A 26,964-nucleotide genomic window follows, 5' to 3' on the forward strand; every position below is an offset into this window, starting at 1 on the left:
TATTTTTTTTACAAGATAAAACTTATTAACCGAGCGCTGTATGTTTTTTTTCATAAAATATAGATTTGCGTGCCAAACTTCCTCTTCGGTGATTTTTAAATGTTAATTATACCAGATGAGCCATATAGAATAAACGGGTAAGGTAGTTAAAAACACCGTGAATTTGCATGGAAGTAAGATAGCTATTATGGTAATCATATTACTTCATAAATTTGAAGTGCCGATTTTGTCTCTTATGAAAATTGATAATTACTTTTTTTTGTAATTAACCAGTGCCCTATTATTGATTTATGTTGTAGTTTACTGGTCTAGCTTCCTCAAAGCATAGTCACATTTCCAACTGTGTCTGGAAGTTTTCCCGCCCTTTTCATCAGAATCAATCCCCTTCCGCTTCCCTGGTCCTCTTTAAGTACTGACTAGTATGACTTTACATCATTTGTACAAATTAGTTGCTCTTCATTGCAAATACTGTGGTAACACCCAGTGCTACATCAGGCACATGGTATACAAAGTTTGTGATAAACTTTAAAAGTGCATTTTTTATCAATAACACGTGCCCCTTTTAGTTAACGAAAAGTGTTCATTCGTTATTTAATGCGCCTTTCTGCTTAGTAAGTAGTAAAAACGGTGCCGATATCTTTAAAACGATTTAATGGGCTATTATCGACGTACAATTGAAGGGTTAACTGCATCATTACAGCATCAGGGGTACAACTGGATGCTTAAAATCTGCAATAATTAGAGCAACAGGGGTACAACTGGAGGCTTAAAACCTACATCATTACAGCAACCGGGGTACAACTGGAAACTGGAGGCTTACAAAAAGCATCATCACAGCATCAGGGTAACAACTGGAGGCTTAACAACTGCATCATTACAGTATCAGGGGTACAACTGGAGGCTTAAAGAGGCTTAACAACTGTATCATGACACCAGGGGTACAATTTGGAGGCCTAAAGAGGCTTAACAACTGCATCATCAGGCGTACAACTGGAGGCTTAAAGGGGCTTAAAAACTGCATCACTACAGTATCAGGGGTACTAGTGTAGGCTTAAAGAGGCTTAACTAATGCATTATTACAGCATCAGGGATACAACCGGAGCTTTAATAGGCTGAAAAACTGCATCATTACAGTATTAGGGGTACAGCTGGATCTCAAAAATATAGATCAAATTGCAGAATTCCATTACCGTCAGTAAGTAACCAATTGTTCAGTTGCATTAAAAGAAAAACGAATTCATGAGATAAACACTACAATTAATATTTAATACCATCTTAACCAATATAAACTTAAAATATATTAAATGAAAAACTGATAACTTCACCTAAGACATCAAACATTACATAGTCCCGTAATCGTCCGAACCCGCTACCACCCTGCTAGCCGTCTTCGCAAAATGAACAAAAGTGTTGAACACAGGACATACTTTAGACAATGTGTATCATGTCACGTTACTCCTGTATGATCTCAGTTTCTTTTTAAGTCCCCATATTCCCGTATTGGAAAGACTTAGTATAGTTATACATGTGGCGAAGAGCGTTTCCATACGGCTGTTCTGGCTCACTCAACATAATAGCAAAGACCTGTTCTCCAAAAGAAATAATATACTCCTGTATTATACCACGTTACCCTTTAAGTCCCCATATTCCAGTATAGGAAAGACTGTAGTGTAATGACATGACGGCTGTTCTGGCTCTCTAAACATGATAACAAAGACCTGTTGATAATATGCCTCATATTTGAATATTTGTACATTGTTTTGACTGTAGCAGGAAATTGAAACAGATGTCATCTCCCTCATTAATCTACTTTAATTACAACCGAGACAACTGGTGATGCCAAGTAATGCGCTCTTTTTCAAGAAAATTGCTCACGAAATAAAACATCTCAAATATGAAAAGTGATATATGCTAGTTTTGTCTGAAGAGGAAGTGGAGTTGATCTGCTATATAAAGCAGATAAAACAAGGATAATGTACAAATGCATCAATGCACGTTTGAAAAACAAGATGACTCTAGACCAATTCTTTATTTATTGTTTTGAAACTCACAATTCATGTTCTTTTCCTTTAAATCGTTAACAAGTTAGCCAAAGATCTTTCTATGTCCTGTGCTCTCGGGAGTCCAATTTTAAACTGCATATTACCGTCATGGGTTGTAAATTTATCTTCATTCAAAGAGTCTTAAGGTTTTCGCCAATCGTTTTCATAGTAACGTCCGATCCTTCCTCCTGGCTTGCGGATGCTTTCGCTGACATTCCAGAACTTTCTTCTGCGACGATATCGATCCTCTCATAAACATCATCATCATTTGGACATGACCCAGATAGTAAGAGGCTTCGGCTAAGATGTATGGCCATCTTTGATGTCTTTTCTGTGGTTCACCTTCGCTGCCTGTTCCACAGTGGTTCCTCTGAGTACTTGTATTGCTTTATTTGCATTTACTAGTCGGTACTGCATAAAACCCAAAATCATTAGAATAACCAGAAGAATCACCATAATCGTTGATACGGCAATGACAAAAGACAATGAAGAAGAATACTTTTCTCCTCCATTATTTGTGTCTGACTTTCCCGTGATAGTAGGTTGCCAAGATCTAGTGGTTAACACCTCTTGGGTTGAATCTTTCACAGACACGCTGATATTGATGGAAAGCGAACTATGCGGACTCAACGGTCGACAAATGAAAGTACCCGCCGATGTCAGCCCTTGGACTGTCAGATACTCTGTCTCTGTTTGTCTGAAGTAGTCCCATCCAGAGTTTACAAACACTTTCGATGATTTGCTTGGAGTAAACGTCCAGTCATAACGCCGAGTCGGAGGATCAGCACCAATGGTAGGACAGCGAAGTACCAATGTATCCCCTAACATGGTTTCAGCAGTCAATGTAGCATTAGGATCTAGCCGAGGAGGACACGTGAAATCGTGAGGAGACAACGAAGTAACAGGGAAATCTTGTAATGTAAGGGGTGAGGCACATCTGTATGACCGGTCGAACCTGTCCAACCAGGAGGGCCTGATACAACGTTCATTACTATTTCGTAAGACAGCACTCCTAAAAGATGAATTGTCATAAGCAAACCACCTTTGTGTACAGTCACAATTAAATGGATTGTTATCCAAATTGATGGACGCTGAAATTCCGGATTCGTTGAGGAATAATTCTTCTTTGTAATCCAAACCTTCAATCAAATTGTAACTAACATCCAACGATAAAGAACTTAATGTCATATCAAGAAGACATCGAAGGCAGATCGTAGAGAACGACAGAATATTATTATTCTTCAAGATAATTGTAGCAGATAATGACTGAAAATTAAATGCGTCGTGATGTATGTAACTTATCTTGTTGTTCCGTAAGTCAAGTTCAAAAATATCAAAGATCTTATTCAGAGTAACTGCATGAGCTAAAACCTCCGTCATACCGTTGTCACTGGCATTAAGATGCAAATTAGTACGTCGTGTTGATTGCCAAGATTTGATTTCCAAAAAGTTGGATGGAAACGAGATAAGTCTATTGAACGACAAATAGATATAAATATACCTAGAGTCATTCATCGCGTATGTTCCCGACGAACCGTTTATATGATTGTGTCGTAAGTCGATTTCGAGAAGGCTTGATGGGGACGACACTGGCACATCGTTCCAGTTGACTATACTGATATTGTTGCCAGAATAATCAACTATGGAATAAGAGGATGACAGTCCACACGAGAGCATCGAAGTCAAACCTAAGTCAGTGCAGTTTAAAGTAGAATCACTACAACTACAAAGATCGGGACAAGGCTCACACTCTTGACATGAAACTGAACTGACCAAGATTAAAATAACGAAAACACTTTTTCGATCCATATTTGGTTCCCAAATTACAGTAGCGCATAGGGGTTCGATGAAACTAACTTGATTTAGTCAAGCTTAGGTGAAGATGGTTGTTGTAGTCACAAATGGTTAGGAGTGTATTGCTGTACTCTATTTAGGCTAATTTGGTATTATGCAGTGAGTTCAACGACGGTATGGTATGGTAGTCACTGACAAAGAGGTTTAGAAACACAACAGTCTTTATAACCAGAGAACGACACCTCTTTGATTCATATCGGTGGGTTTCCACAATGGACACCGAACGCTTGCTTTTCATTTCAAACAATGTAAATAACGTTTCCGCTGTGTATTAGGTTAATGAGATTTTAGACTGAACTTTTTCCCATAACTTAAGGAATTATATATACAATCAACGATGCAAGCTTTGCGGAAAGGAACACATTTTGCGTCGGTGTCAGGTTAAGAAACGGGCAAAGTATACAAGGTCTATACCAAAGTGCCCTTTGGCAATAACACTGTCTTGTATCTTCCTTGTGCTGTCGTACCTAGTTAATCATAAATCACAATGGCCAAAACTCATTTTGTGATACCAGGGGCGTATCCAGGATTTTCTAACCCGAGGGGCGCGAATTACTATCTAAGCGGAGCGCCACCATCAGTTGGGACGGAGCTTACAAGAAAATTTCTGGTTTTGATACCCCCAGATCACCGGAAATGGCCCTTCTCGGGCTTGAAAATGACCAACCAGATAGATGTACACTTTTGCCTGAGAACCAAGTATTTCCCAATAGTTTTTTTTTTTTCCATCCATCACATTTTTGAAGATTGTCACCAGTCACACATCATGTTCGACCTCATTGCATGTCCTGTGGATCATTGCTTTTGTAGGTGATTCTACGTCACGGCCCACAATATCCGAAAGCTCCACTTTTCAAGGTTGTCCATTATTTGTTCAGAATTTGAAAATTCACATTTCTCGTGAATAAAATCAATTCAAAACATACCCATAATGTTGCACAAAATTCAATCTATGGACAACCAATATAGAAAAACCTCCTTGAACCACTAACAGACAGGTCAAAATTGCACGAGTTGAGGGAAGTATGATGAAGAATGTTTGTCAGGAAATTTTCGAAAATTCAGACATAGTTAATTTATTGGTGTACAAACATTAAAACCTCTTATAACGGCTATTATAAAACTTCGTTGAAGGAAATGAAAAATACCAGATATTTCCGATATCAGATAACCGAACATTACACACATAGGCGTAGGAGGCGGGGGCTGCAGCCCCCCCCCCCCACCAATTTTTTCCCCTGAAAATTCGGGCAATATGCTGAGAATTTTTCGGGCACCTACTGAAAGAAAAATTAATAGCAATGGTGTAGCTTAAGGAAATGAATAGTTTAAAAATTATCTCCTTTGTAATTAAAATAAAGTTCTAAGCTTGGCCGACTAATTCGCCATTACCACTGTAAAAGAGAGTTTTGACATAATTGGACCTGTATGCTTTTTCTCCATCTACATAAGACATTACGTTGTTTAGATTAGCATCCGGCGGTATACTGCGCAACTTTCACGGACCGTACGGTACACGATGCCATGCGATGTAATGACCGATGCTTGCTTATGATATTGACATTACAAAATGTTGGTTATATTTTTCGGGCAAATCGTTACAGCCCCCAAATCCAATTGGGCTCCTACGCCTTTGACTACAAACATAGACAGTTTTGAGGCGGTTCATCCTGGAACGATACGTTTTCATGCTCACTGATATGATGTGATGTCTGCTCTTTGCTTTACAAATTCGAACAGGCGCGTATCGAATAATTTGCCAAGGGAGGGGCGAAGCCTGTAGGCAAACTATCTAAGCGTAGCGCCAGCATGAGTTGGCGCGAAGCGTACAAGAAAATTTTGGCCGAAAGTGCCTCCCAGATCGTTGAAAATAACACTTCCCGGGCCTTGTAAGTTGCATCTAAGCATTGTCTATTTTGAAATTACTAGCGATATCAGAAAGAAAATTTGCTCGGGGGGGGGGGGCGGTCGCCCCTTCCCGAAGTGCGTCATGTTCCCCGACGACTCGGTCGAGTTCAAGACCAGCCATGGTTGGTTACATAGCACAATTATACAATTGTTTAAGGCGTGCATACACACACACGCGTTATGATAGACCATATATAGTATATATATAGATACATTAGTGAAAGAGGAAAAATGGAAACGTCAAAAATGGAGTTGTCGGTGTAAGGGGTAGGGTGAGGCGCACACCCCCTCCGTAATCCTCGATCTGTTACTGGCTACCCTGTGTATATAATAGGATCAGCGCTGTAATTATGACTGTTCCTCTTTCTCTTCCCGAGGTACTGGCGTTTATCTTCTACTCCCTCCTTTTCTCCTTTTTCTCTCTTTCCTCTTTTATTTTCCCTTCCTTCCTCTCCTCCTTTTCTTTTTCCCCCTCCTTTTCCCTTTTTTCTTCTCTTTGTTTCTCTCCTCTTTTCCTTACCCGGGGGCGCGCACCCCAACGACCCCCCTGGATACGCGCCTGCAATCATATGTACAATTATAAAACTTGGGTAATACGCCCTCAATAACAGTTATACGAAGCCAATTTATACGCATTTCACACCAGTAGAACCACTATGGTCGAGTGGTACGGACCTCGGTTCGTGATACAAGATCCGGGGTTTGACACCTACCTTCGAGTGATGAATCCTAAAAGGACGAAAATAGTCAGTGGTGTGTTATTATGTATTTATTTACTATATATATATATATCAATATATATATATATACATACATATATATATATATATATATATATATATATATATATATATATATATATATATAATTAACTACATATAATTGAAATCGTAGTGAGTTGGAAAATTAAGAACAGTGAAAAAACTTCCAGCCTCCGCCGTGATTCGAACCCGGGCCGAATGCAGACACCCTAACTACTAGGCTATGGACGCTGATTTTATGTCCAGAGGTTCGAAGCCATCCATCCATCCATCCATCCATCCATCCATCCATCCATCCATCCATCCATCCATCCATCCATCCATCCATCCATCCATCCATCCATCCATCCATCCATCCATCCATCCATCCATCCATCCATCCATCCATCCATCCATCCATCCATCCATCCATCCATCCATCCATCCATCCATCCATCCATCCATCCATCCATCCATCCATCCATCCATCCATCCATCCGTCCGTCCGTCCGTCCGTCCGTCCGTCCGTCCGTCCGTCCGTCCGTCCGTCCGTCCGTCCGTCCGTCCGTCCGTCCGTCCGTCCGTCCGTCCGTCCGTCCGTCCGTCCGTCCGTCCGTCCGTCCGTCCGTCCGTCCGTCCGTCCGTCCGTCCGTCCGTCCGTCCGTCCGTCCGTCCGTCCGTCCGTCCGTCCGTCCGTCCGTCCGTCCGTCCGTCCGTCCGTCCGTCCGTCCGTCCGTCCGTCCGTCCGTCCGTCCGTCCGTCCGTCCGTCCGTCCGTCCGTCCGTCCGTCCGTCCGTCCGTCCGTCCGTCCATCCATCCATCCATCCATATATCTTATACATATATATATATATATATATATATATATATATATATATATATCTTATACATATACATATATATCTTCTCGTCCTTAGTGCAGCCTTTCATAATATCGATCATCACATTTTGTTCGATACACGCACAAGTGCACCGGCCTCATTGTGCGAATCTTTCTTACAACAAACCAGTGGCGCTATGCCGACATTCATAGGTTTTCTTTTGTGAGGGAGCCTGTAAAGACATGATATTCATCAGACTTTTGGAAAAGGGTGTAGGGTGCATTGTAAACAATGAAGAGTTTTTCAACTTTTGTTTCGGTCTTGGATGGGTTTTTGGCAATATTCCGACTATAATTCAAAATCTCCAATTCTCTCAAGCCCAGCTTTTTGAACATTTATCAAGGTACTGGCCTAATTTTAATTGGAGCCTAGATTTTATTGTTTAAATAAAAAGCCAAAATGTAGATACCACGTGTAGTACAGGTCCAACAGATCCTCCATCCTTATTCAACTCTATAACGGTCACTTCAGCGGTCACTACAGTTATTTTCGTAATAACTTAGTCTCTCTCTGGATTATTTTGTGGTACTATCGAATACCACTGCCAAGACGGTTGTTATAGCGACCACTTCCTCTTACACCAGGGATATCACAGTATCGTATAAACCCATCAACTGAAAAGGAAAATGTAAACGACTCTGATAGTGTGTATGATGAAATAACAGATGCAGAAAATGTCTACTACATGACTCATATAGCATCAGATGAGAATGAAGACCCACCGAGCACCAAGCACACTTCATAATAATAATAATAATAATAACAATAATAATAATAATAATAATAATAATAATAATAATAAATACTACTTATAAATCGCCTCCCAAAAATCTCGAAGCGCTGTACAGTGAAAAGAAAGTCAAAAACAGATAAACCAGGCTAAGAAACGAAAAGATGCAAACTCAAAAAGATAGGAAATACAATATACAGATAAAACAGCTAAGAGGATAAGACTATAGTAACCTACAAAAATAAAACAGGCTAAAAAGCAAACTAGTAACCATATAAAAAGAAGCAAATACTGTGACAGTTAAAAACAGCTAAAAAGGTAAGTTTTCAAATCTTTCTTAAAACGGTTAAGATGAGGTGCTTCACGAGGGTCCCAAGGCAAAGGTTCCAGACTTCGGTAGCTGCAGCGCTGAAACATCTGTCTCCGTAGAATCTAGTGTTGCACCTGCGAGGACGACAAAGAAGGGTTTCGGACGACGAGCGGAGACAACGTTGTGGTGAGTAGGAAGTGACGAGGTCCGTCAGATAACTAGGTGCCATACCGTGAATAGCTTTGAAGGCAAGAAGGGCAACCTCAACAGTAGTTGACGTACACGCAAATGAAAGTGACGATTATAAACCTACCGAAGAGCAAATTTCAGCAGCAGAAGGAGATAATGATATTAATGGTCAAATTATCTCGATCAACCAAGACAGTTATCCGATAAGCACGGAAAAGCGTGGCAGTCTTCTAGAAGGTTCGTTTGACACAGGCCTGCAGCCCGGCCGACAATAGCCTCGATACCTCTTCTGATATGCAGACAGAAGTTGACCATATGTATGACAGATATTTTCCCAACATTGACGTATCATCTTTTGATAGCGACGACTTGGTTGGTTTGCGTGATACTGCCATTGACATACCAAGCGTATTGGTTACAGACGCAAACGCTTTTGGTGGTAAGGAGCAATCCAATGGCAATTACAATATTACAATATACATATAATATACATACATATTAAAAGGGTTTTATACAAAATATATGAAGTTTCCACTAAGCTCAACGCCGTGTTACTACCGTAAAGAGAGCAAACTACAAGAAATCTCCTCTAAAAAATGTATGTAACATGATGTAATATCATGCAATACGATGTTATTAATATTCATTAGTCACCTGTTCTGAATGCTATGTAAGCAAGAACACATTTTCTTTATATCATTTTCTTTTACCCTGCACTATAGTCATAACTATTTCACTTTATGTTTTTATTGAATACATGTTAATACATCGGGATACACGTGAAAGAACTGTTCTTCATTGTTCATTGTACGTCTTTCTGAACTCTTATGAAATAAGACATGACTCATTAACGGCGAACAATTTATATGGTTTATTAATTTAATTTACGTTCAAGCATTTCTGTGCTCAATAGGCATGTTTATAAGTGCATTCTGTATTGATGTCAGCAAACCAATAGGTAAGGCCTGCAAAACATAACGAGAGAAAAAAATACTACGCAAAAGCCTTGGAAAGCCTTGGTTTGTGAGCAAAATAAAAATAGTGCTATGAGAACAGTGCAGAATCCCATCTCAACTTGGATATTTTAGTATTTGTAAGTACTTTCTGAGAAGGTCGTCATGTGGTCGCTCAGCAGAGTAGTTTGAAACTACGCCATCATATTAGGTCGGGTGGACGCAAGAAGAAATAACGGATTGTAAACAGAGCCAGTGTAACAGTGTTGAATCCCCCCTTCCACCCCCCCCCCACAAAAAAAAAACAAAAGAAAAAAACACAGCATTACACAATGACTGAATTAAGCAGTGTACAACCTGTTGAGACACAATGTTACAAACAACTGAAGTAACTTCCAAGTCAATTACTGAAGTAGTTGTGGGAGAAAAGTCCAGAATCTGACTATAGATGGCCGTTCACAAGTACAGACAGATGGAAAAGCCACACAAGGATTGGACTAAGGGTATAGACATATGTGACCCGTGCGACCTGACCTAGACCTGGGTTTAGGCGAAGAGTAGTAAGACACTGAACTATTGACATGTGTGATAATACAAAATTATCGATGGATATGACAATATACAAGAGTATATAAACTGTTAACACATTTATACTTCTCCCCTCCCTCATGCAGGTTTGTAAAAATCCTCCAAATGTCCCCTTTGATAAATGGAAAGTGCCGTGTAGGGAAAGTTGCTCCTTTCTATTTGTAAATATGTAAACTGGAAAAATTCATACCTTTTTGTTGAAATACAAGTTCAATAAAACAGAGTCACGGGGTTGCAAACTTCAGTAAAATTGAATTAAAAAGTGCTCTTACATGGAAAATACATTTCTTATACATGTATTATACCGGGTGTTGACTGAGCAGTCGGACCAACAAACGTCTTTCCAATGACATTCGGTAATACCAGCAAATCCCGCCGAGAATGACAAAAGTTGTTAATAAAGTAACGGAAGCGAACAAGTTTCCCCTGTTAGGAGCTGTAAATGAACAAGACTTTAAAAAGCAAATTAGTCTGTCAAGTCTTTGGTAGCATTTTTAACAACGGTACAGTGTAATGAAGCTTCATTTCATGCCTCACTATGCATTTTCATAGGGCTTTTGTAAGGAAGGTCGTCCTTCCACTGTAGGCTTTTGTCATCTGTATCGAACACTGCTAGTTCTGTTTTGGTGACATATTTTGCCTTATTTCTAGAGATCAATCAATCTATTAGAAGGAATATTATTTAGTCAATAATTAAGTATGGAGTCGATGTATCAAGATGTTCTGTAAGAGTACCAATTCCTGAAATAATTGGGAAATACTTGTGTGTCATGGTTAGTTCACAAATGTGTTGATGGCGGATCCGCAATCCTCTACACAGTGGAGACAAGCACATAGAAAGTGTATCTGGCGTGATATGCTCACCAGCCTCCCACCAACTACGAAACCATGCACTAAAGTGTGCATATACTGAACAACACAGTATTTCGAAGGAACTTTTACATACCAAATAAATCTTACAGAACATGGTTCCAGACAATGTCACAAATAAGAAGGTTCTTTCTGCTCTAGACACATAGTTGTTTAAAAAAAAAAAACTTTCCGAAAACTTGACAAATTAACAGCTCAGGAACGGCTACTTCATCATTTTCAAAGCACAGGCCATCCACACATATCACCAGTAATTTCGTAAACCCATCAACTCATCGGGCTAACAACGATATCATTGATGTCATTGACGTCATTGGTGTAATAAGACCAGTCTTAAATGTTGCTGTTATTCTTTTGTAATTAGCACATTGCTAATTATGTTCTTTATTTCTTTTCCTTAGTTAGGGGTCAGACTCGAAAAGTTTTGCTTATTCTGACTCCTCTGCCCATCATATGTATATATATTCTGATTACTGCATATCATTTATCATATATAAGTATATTAATTTAATAATAATCATATTATAAAATATAAATTAATGATGATGGTACAAATAAGACTTGAAACTTGATACATATTTCGGACTATGTTCTTTCCAAAGACGAACAAGACGTTTTACACAATGGTCTGTGTTATGTATCTCCCATAGACTAGATCCAGTTGGTCTATGCTTTGATTTTAAGAACTTTGTTTGCCGATTGTGACTGACAGACTATTTCGAAGAGTATACTTCCAACCCGATTATAGACACTAACCGCAAGGATACGTACCCAGTACTAAATGGTCCCAACAAAAAACAAACAACTTGAACATCCCCAGAAAAACAACAAATCAAAAAATTGCTTTGCCTTCAAGCACATCTGGACAAATTCATTTTAGAAAATGCCAACCGTCCACCTTACTCAATGAATAATGATGGGATGACGGTTATGATGTTATGTGCTTATTACTAACAATTCAATACTACACTGCAAAAACTCCGGTGTTAACATTTTGGATTTAGCTTGTCGGTGTTGAATTCAGTGTTGATTTGACACCAAAGAGAATGCAATCTGACCTTCAACCTTGTTCAGGTAGAAGTTTCAGCCAATCCCTTTCCAAGTTACTCTCCTTAACGCGTAAATACATGATGTCATAGAAATCGGGACTCCTAATTGGTCCATAGTAGTGGCAGTAATTATCATATCGATATTGTCGGCGAAGCTGTTACAGCCAAAGTTGCGCAAAGCAGACGAGGTGCAAACGAAGGGGGCAATATGTTCGTTTATTTTCGAAATGAAGAAAGGAAAGTTGTGGTGTTCAAGGAATTCAGAGATTTGATTGAAACAGGTATGCATTCTTTTGGAGATAAGCTGTGTATAGCCTATAGGTTTTAACTTTCTCGTGAAATGATAGGCAATCCACGGAGGCAAGGGAAGGTTGCCTTTCATAACTTCATCATAGGCAGATGCCTAACGGAAGCCTATTGCGTAACTTAGGCCTAGGCTAATTGTTGCCGAAGGCCCTAAAGCCTCTACAGGCCCAAAGCCTAGGCCTATAGATCATTTGTAACGTTATAAATCATTGCGTAAGCCTATAGAACTGGCAGTTTAATTACTACTTTCCCTTGAACAGGGCTGTGTATCACTATTATATGTATCACTTTTAAATTAAGAGTACTTCTTTCCCTTTTACTAATTCAATGTGAAATGGAGAGTGATAGTTATACCATTAGCCTACTCCATACTCCATAGACTCGAATATAATGCATGTATGATGTAGCCTAGCCCAGTTCAAAGGGTCGTCGACGACTTGACCTAGCCTATATGTATAGTTTACGCCCCAGCTAGTTTAACTTAATAAGGACGTACCCCTACTGTAAGTTGAGGCCTACAGTTCTATTGGCCACCAACAAAACTAGGCTAAGACTAGAGTAAGGCCCTTAAATAGCCTCACACTCATCATCACACTGATTATAATGCAAGCAATATAATTTTGAGGTGGGTTCTCAATCGTTTCGTGCTGCATTAAGCTGCTGTCGAAAGACATAATAAATAAGTTGCATTGAATCTCTTGCTGTTGAGCATGTCTAATCATCTCTGTGTTCATGAATAGACTTTTTATTATAAGTAGTTAGTAGGCTTAAATGAAATTGTTACACTGGAAAGCCATAGGGCATCAAATTTCATGCCTAGTAGCTTGCATCCCTCAATAATCCACAAGAACATTTGATGCAGATTTAGCCAACACAAAGACCAAATATGTGATAGGCCTTATATGATTTCCAATATTTCCAATTGATGACAGACTGCATATCTTAGATTAAAAGAAACTATGTAAAGCTTGTTTGTTATGTTGGTTTTGGCCAACTTTTGACTGCGAAAGGAAGCATATGTCTAGCGTACATGCTTAGAAAGGCAAAAAAGTAGATAATTTTGAAGCACTTCATTACATATTTACATTGTCAATCTTGATTTTCAAAGTAAAACTTGTACTGCAGGTCTAAGTGATTTCACTGTAGGCTTTTTCTGCAAGGCATGTGTAGGGTGAATGTATTGCAGTCTATATGGTAGTTTTATTACCATTAAATGTTGGCTAATTGCCTTGTTAGGGCAAATTCATAAAAAATCAGCAGTTTTTACCATTTGAATTACAAATTCAGACAAATGAAGCCCCAAATTTTGGTCACTATGTTTCTGTTTGTATACTATCTTGCAAACATGCAATTTGCTGAGAAAAATGACTTTGAGCATGAGTTAGACATGACGCTCTCTGTGCAGGCCAACTTAAGGGAGTAAATTTAATGATACAAGGTCAAGGGCTGTTAAATTTAATGCGTACAGACCTATTTCAGGGCTTAGTCCTAACAAAATAGACTTAAGTATATATGCATGACTAAATCAAAAGTATGATACTTGCTGGTTTATTCTATTTTCTTTCATATATGATACAGCAAAGAAGAAATTCAAAATTGCTGAAGATGTGATACTTGTGGATAGAAAAGGATGGAGCAGAGTTTGATGAAGATTCTCTTGTACCTCTCCTTGAAATGGAGCCAAACACAGCCATCATGGTGTTAAAGAGAGGTGAAAAGTGGGGTTAGTGGCAAATAAGGAGCTACAGACAACGCAAAATACTCTGCTTACATGAATAACCAGATGTGTTTCCAATGGGAAAATGAAGGTTAGTGTGGTGGGATCTCTGACAACATTTCCTTAATTAGGAATAAGCCTATACCTTTTGTCACAGAAAAGATCCCAGAGGTTCCTCAAAAATGACATTTGTTGTTGTTTTCGCCTCGTTTGGTGGATAACACCTCAGACTGGCTCCTTGATCCCCAGCATTTCAAATTGGGAATTTTGTTTACTTTCCATACCACATTGAGAGTAGTGTGTAAGCATAGTTTATACAGTGGCAGTCACAATCATATGGTCAAGATAACAAGGGTTGAACGTTGAATTTTGACTGCAGTTTATCAGCGTTGTACTGTTTTTCCCATAATTTTGGCAATTCCCAAACGCAAAACACAGAAGATTTGAAGAAATGTCTCATGTAGTGAGGGTATATGCAAGTACAGCAAAACAGATAAGACTTAATTGCAACTAAGGGGTAGCAGCTCTGCGGCAGTTTTAATGTCTGGTTCTTATGGCTAGTTCTGTGAAGTTTTGAAATCAATGTGTTACATTAATTGCCATTTTTTGTGTGGTTGTAGGATTGATTACTGGTTAACCGATTGAAAAATTTGACCGGTTATCAGTTCATGGATTGTTAGAAAATGCACATTCCTATTCATTACAAGAAATGTGTTCACCTATCTCTAGCTATGTGCTTAACAGCAGATTTTCTTTTATTTAGTATCTCCAGCAGCTGCAAGGGTTAAAATAGACAGCAATTCAGATACTGATGTAATTTCTGAGGAAGATGATACTCAAGATTATGCTAATCTTCCCTCCACCAGTTCTGCACCTCCCATGAAAAGATTTAGGGAAACAGAAGCAACAACAGATGAGGCAGCTGAGGTAATCACATTTAAACATTTCTTTTAATGTTGAGGGCTTTATACCATTCAATGGAAACCTGCAACATGGCAAAACATTTGCTCCAATTAGAAAGTTTTGGTATCCTCCTTAGCATGTAACAATCTTTGTGAAAATGTATTGTATTTATTAATAATGCTTGAATCCACTTTGCTCCCAAAGACTTTGGATATAGCATAAAACAACTCAAGAAGCTGCATACATTGGTGTTGGATTTGGGGTTTGACATCTGGACTGAACAGAAATATTACTTTTGAGATTTTCATATTTGCTATTAATTTGCAAGATTCTGAACAGTCAATAACCTAACAAATTGATGTAGCCTTAAGCATTATGGGATGAGGTGGGTGTCACCAATGTAAAATATGAATGGATTTGGTGGGAAAATAAGTGGGACTGACGTTTTGATGCTGGGAAGATCTCCTGTAGAAGTCATCTCTGGATTTGGAATGGTCTTTGGGTATCCAATTTAGGATTTCAAAGGACATTAGAAAACAATAATACTAATATTAAAATAAAAAGAATGAAGGTCTTTTACTAATTTATGTTACAAAAGCTCTAATTATGAATCTCTAAAGTTCATTACAACTTTCAAGAATCCTTGTATTTTTTTCTACACTTTATTAAAGCTCATAAGTGCAGTTCTTCAAAAAAAGTGCAAGTGGAGCCACTGTTTTAGCTGAATACAGAGCCCAAAAGTGTCTGAACGAAAAGTCCAGGAGATTGTTGGTAAACATTGTAGTTGCTAACATGATGGAAGTACATGGGTAAGTTTTATTTTTGTAGTTGTAAACATAGAAAATCATGATTGCTGCAATGAAATGTTTAAAACTTTAACATGTCTATGAACATGGATTAATTGACACATGTAAGTATGTAAGTGCTCCATTGATGAAACATTTAGCTGGTCAACCCATGAAGATAGTTGGGAAATTGGAGAGTGGCAGTAACAATTTCTGACTGCCACACTTGTGCCAATTTTTAACCAGGCTAATTGGTATGTTCCTGTTACAGAATGAGTTGTCTGTTGCTTTGTCAGATCTGATCCTGAGCTGGGGATCCATTGTAAACTTAGCCTTAAAGATCTCCTGCATTGGCCCCAAATTAGCACAATAATAGAAAAAATGTGTTTGCTTTCAAGGACAGTGATGTGACATGATCAGTATTAACCATTGAACACCAGGTATTGCTTTTCATTTTAAATATTCTCCACAGACAATACCATATGCTGAAAGACACATGTTATTGAAATTGTGTACACAAACTTAGTTGGGCTAACCCAGGCAGTTCAATTTCATTATGTTAGAAACTTTCCTAGTTCATAGCATGTTATATTTGGGAGCTCTGACCAATACAGCAGATAGCTGAGCGCCTTTAAAGACCCCTTTCTCCTCTGTGCAAGTGAATTTCAAGGCCCAGGTTATTAAATTCAGCATTGGTCCATTGTTGTTTTTAAGAATACACAACATTTGAACTGACCAGTATTGCAGGTTTATGGCAGATTTGTGGTGAGAGAAAAGGGCCTTTAAGTAATCACTCATTTAGTAAGGCAAACATCTAATACACTAATATCACACTTTATTATGATATAATATACTATTACACCATATTATAATACACTTTATTTCCCCCTACATCTACCATCACAGACGGACGCCACCTACGGTCACAAAAAGAAAAAAAGAAAAATGCAGTCGGTATTGTCAACCTGTTTGAAAACCTTCAAGACCCATACACACCAACAGGTCATGTAAGTAATTAATTTAAATAAACTGCAGGAGGACCCAAGACCCCCACCAAGGGTTTTTGGATTAAACACTCGCTGTCATAGGGACATTATTGTAAATTTTGGAACTATACTTCAAAACAGTTGTTCTGCAGTATCATAGTTTAACATTAAATGCAGGGAAAAGGCATACATGCATAGGAGGGGAAATGGTTTGTCTAATGCAGGGCCAGTCAAATTTTACATTATAGGTATCATGATCTTTCCAGGACAAGAGGAGAACTTTTTTTTCTCACTTAAAATGTTGGGACATGCATGATTTGGAACTGGACATTGCCATGGAAAACATTTCATCTCCCCCCCCCCCCTTTGCAATTCTTCCTTTAGATGCCCATGACTTCAGTAGAAACAGAGGAAGTTGTGGTTAAAGGTCTCTTGTATAAGCGCTGTAGTTTTGCTAGTTCAAACTAAAATTACTGCCACATACTCATAATTTCTGAGAGTGTTTTTGATGGTAAAGATGTCTTGGAAGCTACTTATGAAAACTCCTAGCAATTTTCAACCTACAGCTTAACTTGGGAAATGCTATTAAGAAATCTCCAACTGGAGAGTGGTACATAAAATGAACCACAGCTAGTACTAAGTACATTTCATTATTATTTTCAGGAAGCTTTTTATGATGAAAGAACCAAAGGAGGATTCCTTGCAGCAAGGATAAAAAAACGTCAATAGAGGAGAACATCATTCTGAACATTCAAACATAACTCCAAAGGACCCTGCCTGCAAGCAAGATGGAGACCCCATGCTTAAAAGGCCATTACCTGCTGTGTCTGATAACCTGCAATCTGAAGATAACACTACAGCAGATGTAAACTGGATGAAACATACCCCTGCTGTATCTACAGATTATAATTTGGTCTTTGAGAGGATGAAAAATACTCTATTAGTGAGGAGAAACATGGTCAATGCTATGAATTCAGCAGGGCATATAATAGAGGAATTTCCACAATTCAAGATTACTCGAGGCCTTGTGAGTATGACACAAAGTATTCTGACTGGTGTCATGTATGCTATTAGACTGTGGATTGCATGCATTTACAAGTGTGCGGGGGAGATATGTCTGTCATGGGCATGGACGTCGCTAGAGGGGGTGTGGGAGGTTGCGACTGTCGCACTCTAAACTTTCCAACCGTCGCACTCTCATTTTCACATATTCTTATAATTTGCGAGTGACCTAACATTTTCGGTCAAAATTGACCTTCAATCAGTCATTTTCACCACGTTTTCTTTGTCAAATTGAGACATTGTATCTCGCGATCCTTATACTCCACCATAAAAAACTTTGTTAGAGTTTTGTTTGTAGCACACTGTTTTACAAACCATTGTTTCATGGATTTGCTGTGAAAGAGGCAGTACCTCAGCAGACTTATGTCAGGAAAACCAGTGAACTTGTTGACTTCAAACCACTGTCATTACTGAGGATTCAATCCAGATGTGATCATACACTTATGTCTGTCCAAGGCACATAATTTTTCAATGAGTTAATTTTGTACATTTTTTGGCTGAAGTAACCCAGTCAGTGTTCGTTTCTAACAATTGTTTTTATCTGTGAACAGTTATTAAATTGTTTCGCCAGCTAGAATATTAGAGAACATGCTACAAATTACCTTTTAATCAGTGTTATGTGATTGCCAATGGTTCAGTTATGTTCAAACATATAATTATCAAAGTAACACTGTGTTATAGTTCAAGTGTAAAGATATGAATACACAGTGTACATTGTATACATACATCCGGGTATTAAAGTGTGATACCATTGGTTTCCATGCATGTGTTTATCAGTTTAAGACAAAGGTATAATATTAACTTTAAGCATTTATAATATGCAAGCATTATGATCTGATTTATCTTCATTAAAAAATAAGTTTCTAATCAGTTTATGGGCTTGCTCATGTTAGACAAGCTTTTGTTCGATCTTGTTTATGCACTTAATAAGGTGTTTTCTGTACAACTGATGCTTCTAAGATGAATATAAAAAACGTGTAACACATTTAAAATGGCATCTATGGCTTTTATCTGTTGTTTATTGCTTATGCGTATTGTCCAGCCCAGACTTGGGCGATACCTTGGAAAGGTGTTTTACAAAATACAGAATTAACACGATCTGGATTGGATAAAAAACTTGCAATTCAACATCAGTGGGAAGATCTAAATAACACCATTTTTGGTGTTAAAATCAATTCAGTTAGTGTTAATTTTACACCAACCAGAGTAACAATATCAACACCAAAGATAATGAATTTAACACCCTTTGTGGTGTAAAGAAAAGGATTCTCAACTTGGTGTTAACTTAACACCCGCTGGTGTTGGCAAATATGCACTCCAAAAAGAATACAAATTTAACACCATGGGTGTTAAATTTAACACCCGAGTTTTTGCAGTGTAGGAAAGTAGTCGTAGCCTAATTCAAGCCTATGTACGTAGCCTTGCCATTGGTCTCACTTAGGTTAGCTAAGGTCATAAGTAAAAAACTGGAATATTTCAGCCTATTAACACATCTATAATTGTCCAAAATTAATATTCAAACACATCCTCCATTCGCAACATAATTCCAACACTGTAAATGCGGCAAAAGGGAATACGCAGTTTAGACCTAGCCAGTAATCTGAGTATGGAGTAGGCCAAAGCTTACTCAGTCTAGTCAGGTATGATCTGGGAAGTAAATTCATAGGCTATTTGCCTAAATTTACTCAACTATGATTTTAAGGCCTAGAGATATTCACAAACTATGTTCGGAAAAAGATTTTTAGGCAAAAAGACACACTCAAGCCTCTACTCGTGCTAACAAATCATCCGTTGATGACTGTGATTGATTGTAGACATGCATCAACCTTTTTACACTCTCACTTCATAATGTGGGATCTGTTATACGGCGCAAACTACTACCCATATTGTAACATTGACATTAAACTGAGAACTGCATGCACAGACTATTATGGAAGTATGTGACCGTGGTAAGAGGAGGGTGGGGGGGGGGGGGTCCATTCACAGCATTTTCCAGGGACAACTATGACACTATCTGAGTGGAGCACTTAAATAATTCCAGCAAGAAAAGTGTTTGCCACTTACTTGAAGACGCACAAATGATTTGGCTTTCTGCCGTTCAACGCAAAGCGCCATTAGTTTTTGAAGGTTTAACTGCGTAAACACTCGGCGATTCGCTGTGTCAGCATTCTTCTTAGTACATTCTCTATGTCTATGGCGTGGCTGTATATTACATAGGCATATTTTTAATGAAGTAGTTGATTGCCGCCATTTATAACATACGAAGAGGATCACGTCGCCGGTCGGTATATTCCACTGTTAAATAAGGGGTGTTTTGCATCGAATGTATGACAATGAATGACAATGAAACTGCATATTTCCAACACAAAAGATAAGTACATTTTAAACAAGAATTCAATACATATAATCAAATAATTATGGTATTATATTTACTTCAATGAAAACTACCAAAGATCTAATGTGTGGAAAAGGAGAGAAACTGATGTGCAATCAATATAATCTATAACGTCATTGCACTAAATTATTGTAGTCCTGCGGTAAAGAACAACTTTAATCCATCGAAGTGACCGAACCGGGATATAGTATGGGTGTTTTGTAATGGCGTATTTTCTCTCCTAGAGTATAAGTAATATTTCTTTGGTGTGGAAGATGGAGTTGGGTAATTGCTATTGTAAGAGTAATAGCAACTACTTTTTCTTTTCATTTTCCCTTTGCTTTCTTTTTACCCTTTGGTATCGGATTTTGAGAATCGGAGAAAACTGAACCGATTTATTTTATATTTTCGTACCATTTAAACTGCGATATAAAATAATATTGTTAAAATCAGTTAGGGTTTTAACGCAAAAAATACATACAGAGGCAATATATATCTTAATACCGTATAAACCATTATTTAAATACGTTAGGGCAAACGACAAAAATCCCTAACCTATGCTAACCTATTTTCAGATGGCAAAGTTCAAAATAATGTACACAAATGCGACGAATATAATATATTCCATTTTGTTCGAAACAAATTTCCGTGGTGACGATACATAGCCATTGTTAATTCAACGATTAATACAGTATATCTGACATTGCTGACATTGCTGCAACGTTCATTTAACATGCACCAAGGAATACCACAGATCGTGCACGCCAGAAAAATTGCTTCCGAACGATTATAAATGATTTTCCATTTTCGTACAGTTGGACGAGTGAAAGGTGAGTTAGTGATATGATTGTGAGGATCGTATAGTATAAATAAATAAATATATATATATATATATATATATATATATATATATATATATATATATATATATATATATATATATATATATATATATATATATATATATATATATATATTTATATATTATACTCCTTGTCAAATAAAGTCAGACTTTGTCGGATCGAATAAAACACTACTCGAAAATACACTCATTGAATTTTCTTCATCTTTCATGTGTTCTCATACATTGCTTACTTGTGTGAGCACGACAAGTGGTTATTACAGGATTCCGTAACTCACTCAGCAGCGTATCAGATCTGACCATGCGGACACTACCTCTAATACTTTGGATAATAAAAGTACTATACGGCTGGGAGAGGGATGTAAAAGTCTTGTTGATGCGACCGTTGAAATGTTTGACGAATTTTCAAGTAAAGACGATGAAGATACAATTGAGGACATCAATGAGAAGAAAAAGGCCATGAGAATTGCGTACACGGGTAGTATTTCAGATCCTTCAGCTAAACCGGATTTCTCTGACAAAGTAAGGCGATGGACATATATCTACACGCACCTCCCACGACATGTTCACTTAGTTTATGTTGCTCTGATGAAAGCGCACGAATAAGAGAATACAAAATCCCTCAATAAGTTGAAAGATGGGCCAATCGTCTGTAGTGTGGGTGGAGGTCCAAATATTGATGCTCTTGGGCTGTGCATTTTTCTGAGGGCAGTGGGATGTGAATATCCCTTGACGACAACGGTTTGCATCCTTGATAAATATCATGAATGGAGTCAGACATGGGAAGACATGAAACGGAGTTTGTCAGGGGAATACCAGTCTTGGATGCCAGAAACAGAATGGGTAAAGTGTGACCTACCCGATCAAATTACCGATGTTAGTAAGGAAAAACTTAGGAACGCGGATATCATCACCATGATAAAGACCCTTTCATCGTTAGCAGTACCACAAGGTAAGATTCAACAACTCAATTCATTTCTTGCCACTAAGTTTGCTATATCCCAAACCGACAGTAGGAAGGCAACTTCCCGAAAGAAAACAACGTTGATTTTCGATAATCAGTAGCGATGCTGCGTAGTGAGCATAACTGTAGTACTGAGTGCCACTGTAACTCCTGGATGAAAATATTGAGAGAGAGAGAGAGAGCTGCCTTTGCCTGATATCCCATTTATAGTTGCTTATTTCAGTTGGTATATATGCTTAGGACTACATCAAACAGAATTTGTGCTTCATCGGTTCATTTTGAAGATATGTTTCAAACCTTCAGAATTATTTCAGCAATAATTAGTTTCACACGATTTATGTAGCCCATAATATGTAACAAAACAAAACAGAAGACAATAGATTGCTTTCAATTGATGTGGATAATGCCTTGCTAGCTTTACGTGGTCCTGCTGGAAGCTGGACAACCATTTCACCCAACTGCCATTTAGACCAACCTTACCATTTCGCCCAACCTTATTGGTCATTTCGCCCAACCAGCAGGGTAATTTCGCCCACCAACCTTGCTGATTATTTCGACCAACTTCAAGATAACGGTCGGGGATAATTCTATGGGTTTGGTCAATTTGGTAAGGAAACGTTCGGGAATTGTTAACGTTACGGGATACAACCGAATATTAAGGAAACTTGAAGTCGTGGTTCCAGTCGGTAGGATGGATCCGTGTTTTAGGGGTTAGGTTTGATAGGTTTTTTTATGGAGACCGATTCCCCTTTGTTTGTTAACATTATATTAACACTATGTAGAACTAGATTAACACCTAACTGATGTGAACAATACCCTTGATTGACGATTAGACTCCATTTGATATCGAACGGACATCACTCTATTTACCTACAACGAAGTAATATAACCCAAAATAAATTAAATTGAAATAGAAAAATTAGAAATAATATTCTGACTGAATATGAGTAAACAAATGATTGGTCGAAATGACCAACAAGGTTGGGCGAAATGACCATGCTGGTCGGGCGAAATGACTATGCTAGTTGGGCGAAATGACCATGCTGGTTGGGTGAAATGACCATGCATGCTAGTTGGGCGAAATGGCAGTTGGGCGAAATGGTCGTTCGCGGAAGTGACCAGAAAGCGTTGAGCCCTATCTCTTATTCACGTTGGATGCAAATAATGCTATATTATGCAACTTTTGAAACTTTTCGACTACTTAGTTTGTACAACATGGACATTTTTACATTTATGTAATGTACACCAGGATTTTGTTTTAATATTTTGTCGGGCAGTGGGAGAAGGTGGACTGAGCCTTTGGTAAAAGACGTGTACGTACTTACGTCCTTGTGAGCGACTTATTGCTTGACTTTCTATATTCTGTTTATAATTTAATAGTTCAATCTAATGTACTACTGATAACTAATGTTAACCTAGCGACCCTGACAAGACTTATTACTTAAATGGAAACTGTTACAAACTTAGAAAATATCTGTCATTTTTCGTTACAGAAACTGTTAAAGTGATGTGTGATCGAATCATGAAGATGATGAAACCAAATGCTCTCCTACTGTACATAGATAATAAGGATAGCGAAGCTGGCGCATTACTCCTTGATGCCAGAAGTGAGTTTAACGAAAATAGCCACAAAGTTCTTCATAGAAAAACCCTGAAGGCTTTATTAGACTATAGAAATGCAATATTTTCAGTTCGCGCGGAAGTCTTGATATCCAGAATAGATGATGACCCAGTACTGAAAGCAGGTACAAACCGAATGATTTTAATACAAAAAAATTGAATAGCTAGTAAAAAGTTGGTTACTGTAACCAAAGGATGTCCCAGACCAAAGCATGAAACCTAATACATATAGACTTGTTCAAGTATACTTTGACTATGCTTGAATTATTGTTCGTTGTGCAGGTTTTTTGATGTTCAAGTTTAATAAACTTATTACATTTTTCATTCATGTAGGTGGACATGTAGTCATGTCTGACGGTGGTAGGGGACTTCTCACCAGGAATGGATTGCCTTTGCTAGGAACGCGTTATGTTTGACTAATACCGGAACTTTCCTACTCGGTAGATATTTAATATAGTGATTGATTATACGGTGCATTGTTGAATTGTAAACTACGATCTAGGTGACTGTGAAATTCACAGGTCATATATCTTCAGTTACTTTTTAATCTACTAGTAAAGAGAGAATACCGAAACAATTTATGACAGGGCGAATCAAACAAAAAAGTCGGGCGATTTGTACGCCAAAAACAGCTTCCCTTCTTTCTCGCTTAATAAGAAATTACTAGAATTTAGATATCCCCTCCCTGTGATAGGTTCCCCTTACAAATTCTTGGTAATGGCCTGTCACTTCCTCGAAGGAAGTTGTTATGACTATGTCTTTATTCTTGGAATGACTTTGCTTTGTCCCCATATGAAACAACAGGAGTAACCCAGTATCTAACCCACCAGCCAACAGATTAAAATACGAGGTTTTCCCTTTATATGGAAATCTTGCTCAAACAAGATCACCTGGTTACTTTATCGCCTTATTTGGGCTATGCAGGACGTTAAATGTTAGGAAACTTTTTCTTGACTCTATAAGAAGCAAGTTAACTAGTGATCTGCGTCACTCCCTTGACAACCCTCAGCAATTTATTAATCATGTTCTAGTAACTCAGCGATGGCTCCATGTACACAAAAGATGTATTATGTACAATTCAAGTCATACCATATATTGATATCTTTATATTTCATTGTTTAATTAGTAACTATTTATTTCCTTCGATAGGAACATATTACCAATGTTGTTTGTCCCATTGTACTAATTATTTCTCTGTTGTGTATAATATACGTTACACTAAGCCTATATGCTACCTGTATATTATGATTTATCCTTTGTAGAATCCATTAGCTAGACCGTAGCTGATGTTTGTTCTTTAGTTCCATTTACGACAGTTTGTGTCAGAAGTTGATCACATTCTTATTGATTATATTGGATATTCAATGTAGTTCATATCACTTGACAACCCTCAGTCGTCTAGGGTGTCGGAGACATCATCAATAGAATTTATTCACATTTTTATAAAGGTTCGTTGGGTTTGGGTGGGCGACGCCAAGGCCCTGGTAATCTGCACTGCCCCAGACCAGACAGAGAGCCGAGCGGGTCTGAAGCAAGGAGTGATTTCTCCCCCCCCCCCCAATATAGTTTTAAGTCCGAACATGGTTGGGACAAATATGGGTTTGATAGTTATATGATCTAGAAATGATTACTCTACGTTTATTGTTTTTAATTCTCTACCCTTTGTTTCATACTCTTGCTTCTTTAATTTGAAATACATACAGTTTGTAGCCATGTTTATATGCCTCTATGTAATTTTGTTCGATACTGAAACGTGACGTACTTTTTTCGGCCACATTATCTCCTGCTACAAGGCATCTTTGGTTACTTTATTCAGCGCAATGATTGATACATAAGTAGAACCGGGAGCGACAACATATGAGTGTGGTTCATTAAGTTTTTCTTAAGAAATAATCATTTTACTGCTTACTTTGTAAATCTCTTGAATATGCAAGAAATATAAAAAAAAATAAGTTCATTTTTATGTAGGTAGGACTGTGCTTGGAAAAAATTCAATTTGATATAAAATTTAAAATTTGATAATTAGAATCTTTTCGAATGTTTACATTATTTTTTAATTATTGAAGCTCAATTTTAAAAGGAAAACTTAATTGCCTGTATATTATATTATACATATATTGCTACGTGATATCATGAATCATCGATGTACGTATTTGCAGACATATTACTACTTAAGTCTGGATACAGTTTAAACTCATCAAGTTGATATACAATTTAATGTAATGGTCTGTTTGTTGTTGTTTTTTTGTTTCTGATCCTAATAAAGGGCAAATATAAACAAACGCATAAGCAATTTCGTTACGTGTTTATTGTTTCTGGCATTGTTAACAATGCGAACCGACACGTGACCAACGCCATCTTGTGGCATATCGAATACACTCTAAACACAACCTGGTGAAAATTTCCTGGTCAACAATCTGCTAACAATTTCATAGATGTTGTCTACGTTAGTTAAAATAATCCTGGTTACGCCTGATCAATCCAGTGCGGTTAACCTGAGCTTAACATTACTCTGGTGAATTAACTAAAATAAATTATTAGCATATTCCAATCCTCGCCTCTGATTGGTTTGTTGGTCGCGAGTCAAGACCTTCGAAATGGCGGCTTCCTACGCAAGACATCGCAAGCCGGCGAAACTGTCAAATACAACTAAGAAACCTCTGCAGTACTGGAGAGTGTAAACATTTACTATATTTAATGGCTAATAAACAAAACCATTGACACTTTAAACAAATGAAAAGTTAGATTCAAATTTTGCCTTATCTTAAATATGTAAGTGCGGTCTCTCATAAACATTGTTTTTTAGAAAGGTTGCTCTTGTTTGTACTTAGCCCGAGTATTTAGACATTAACGAGATATTAGTTTGCACGTCGGTTACTGAGTCAATCATTAATTTCTTAGAATATTCTAGACTGTGCCAAGTTTACAAACATCATATATCGTCCCCGTTCTGGCGTAGTGACGAATGTTCAAAATGTGAGTTTTGAGAAAACGCGCTCTAAAGATTTTCACATTTTGACTTTAGTAAAGCGTAAGTAAAAAAGGATCTTTTGTACCGAAAGTTGTCAATATTTTAAATATAACAAATATAACTTTGAGTTCTCATGTTTGTTGCTGATCGAAAAATGTCTTACAAAGTAGTAATTTTAGTGTAAATATATTCTTCGTTATGTCATGTCGTTTTCAGTTAAGTTTAGACATTCGTCACACATTCGTTACTATGCTAGAACTAAATTTTGAAGTTTCGTCTTGTCACAGACTTGTGTTTGTC

At 37.8% G+C, this 26,964-nt stretch overlaps 1 protein-coding gene and 1 long non-coding RNA gene across 3 annotated transcripts in view; one reads left to right on the top strand and one right to left on the bottom strand.

Annotated features, from left to right (window-relative positions):
• The window catches only part of LOC139985115 (NLR family CARD domain-containing protein 4-like), a 373,980-nt gene that overhangs the window by 149,724 nt on the left and 197,292 nt on the right, over window positions 1-26,964 (bottom strand). The gene's annotated exons all lie outside the window — the stretch shown is intronic.
• LOC139985215 (uncharacterized) lies at window positions 12,033-17,957 on the top strand. 2 transcript variants are annotated; one of them, XR_011799350.1, is made up of 6 exons: window positions 12,033-12,395; window positions 13,999-14,228; window positions 14,901-15,064; window positions 15,712-15,849; window positions 16,732-16,832; window positions 17,475-17,957. It is a non-coding gene; the product is annotated as an uncharacterized lncRNA (long non-coding RNA). The 2 variants fall into 2 exon arrangements; XR_011799349.1 differs by having other exon boundaries at window positions 12,033-14,228.

The sequence above is a fragment of the Apostichopus japonicus genome, chromosome 17 (assembly GCF_037975245.1).
Source record: "Apostichopus japonicus isolate 1M-3 chromosome 17, ASM3797524v1, whole genome shotgun sequence".
Taxonomy (NCBI): Eukaryota; Metazoa; Echinodermata; class Holothuroidea; order Aspidochirotida; family Stichopodidae; genus Apostichopus; species Apostichopus japonicus.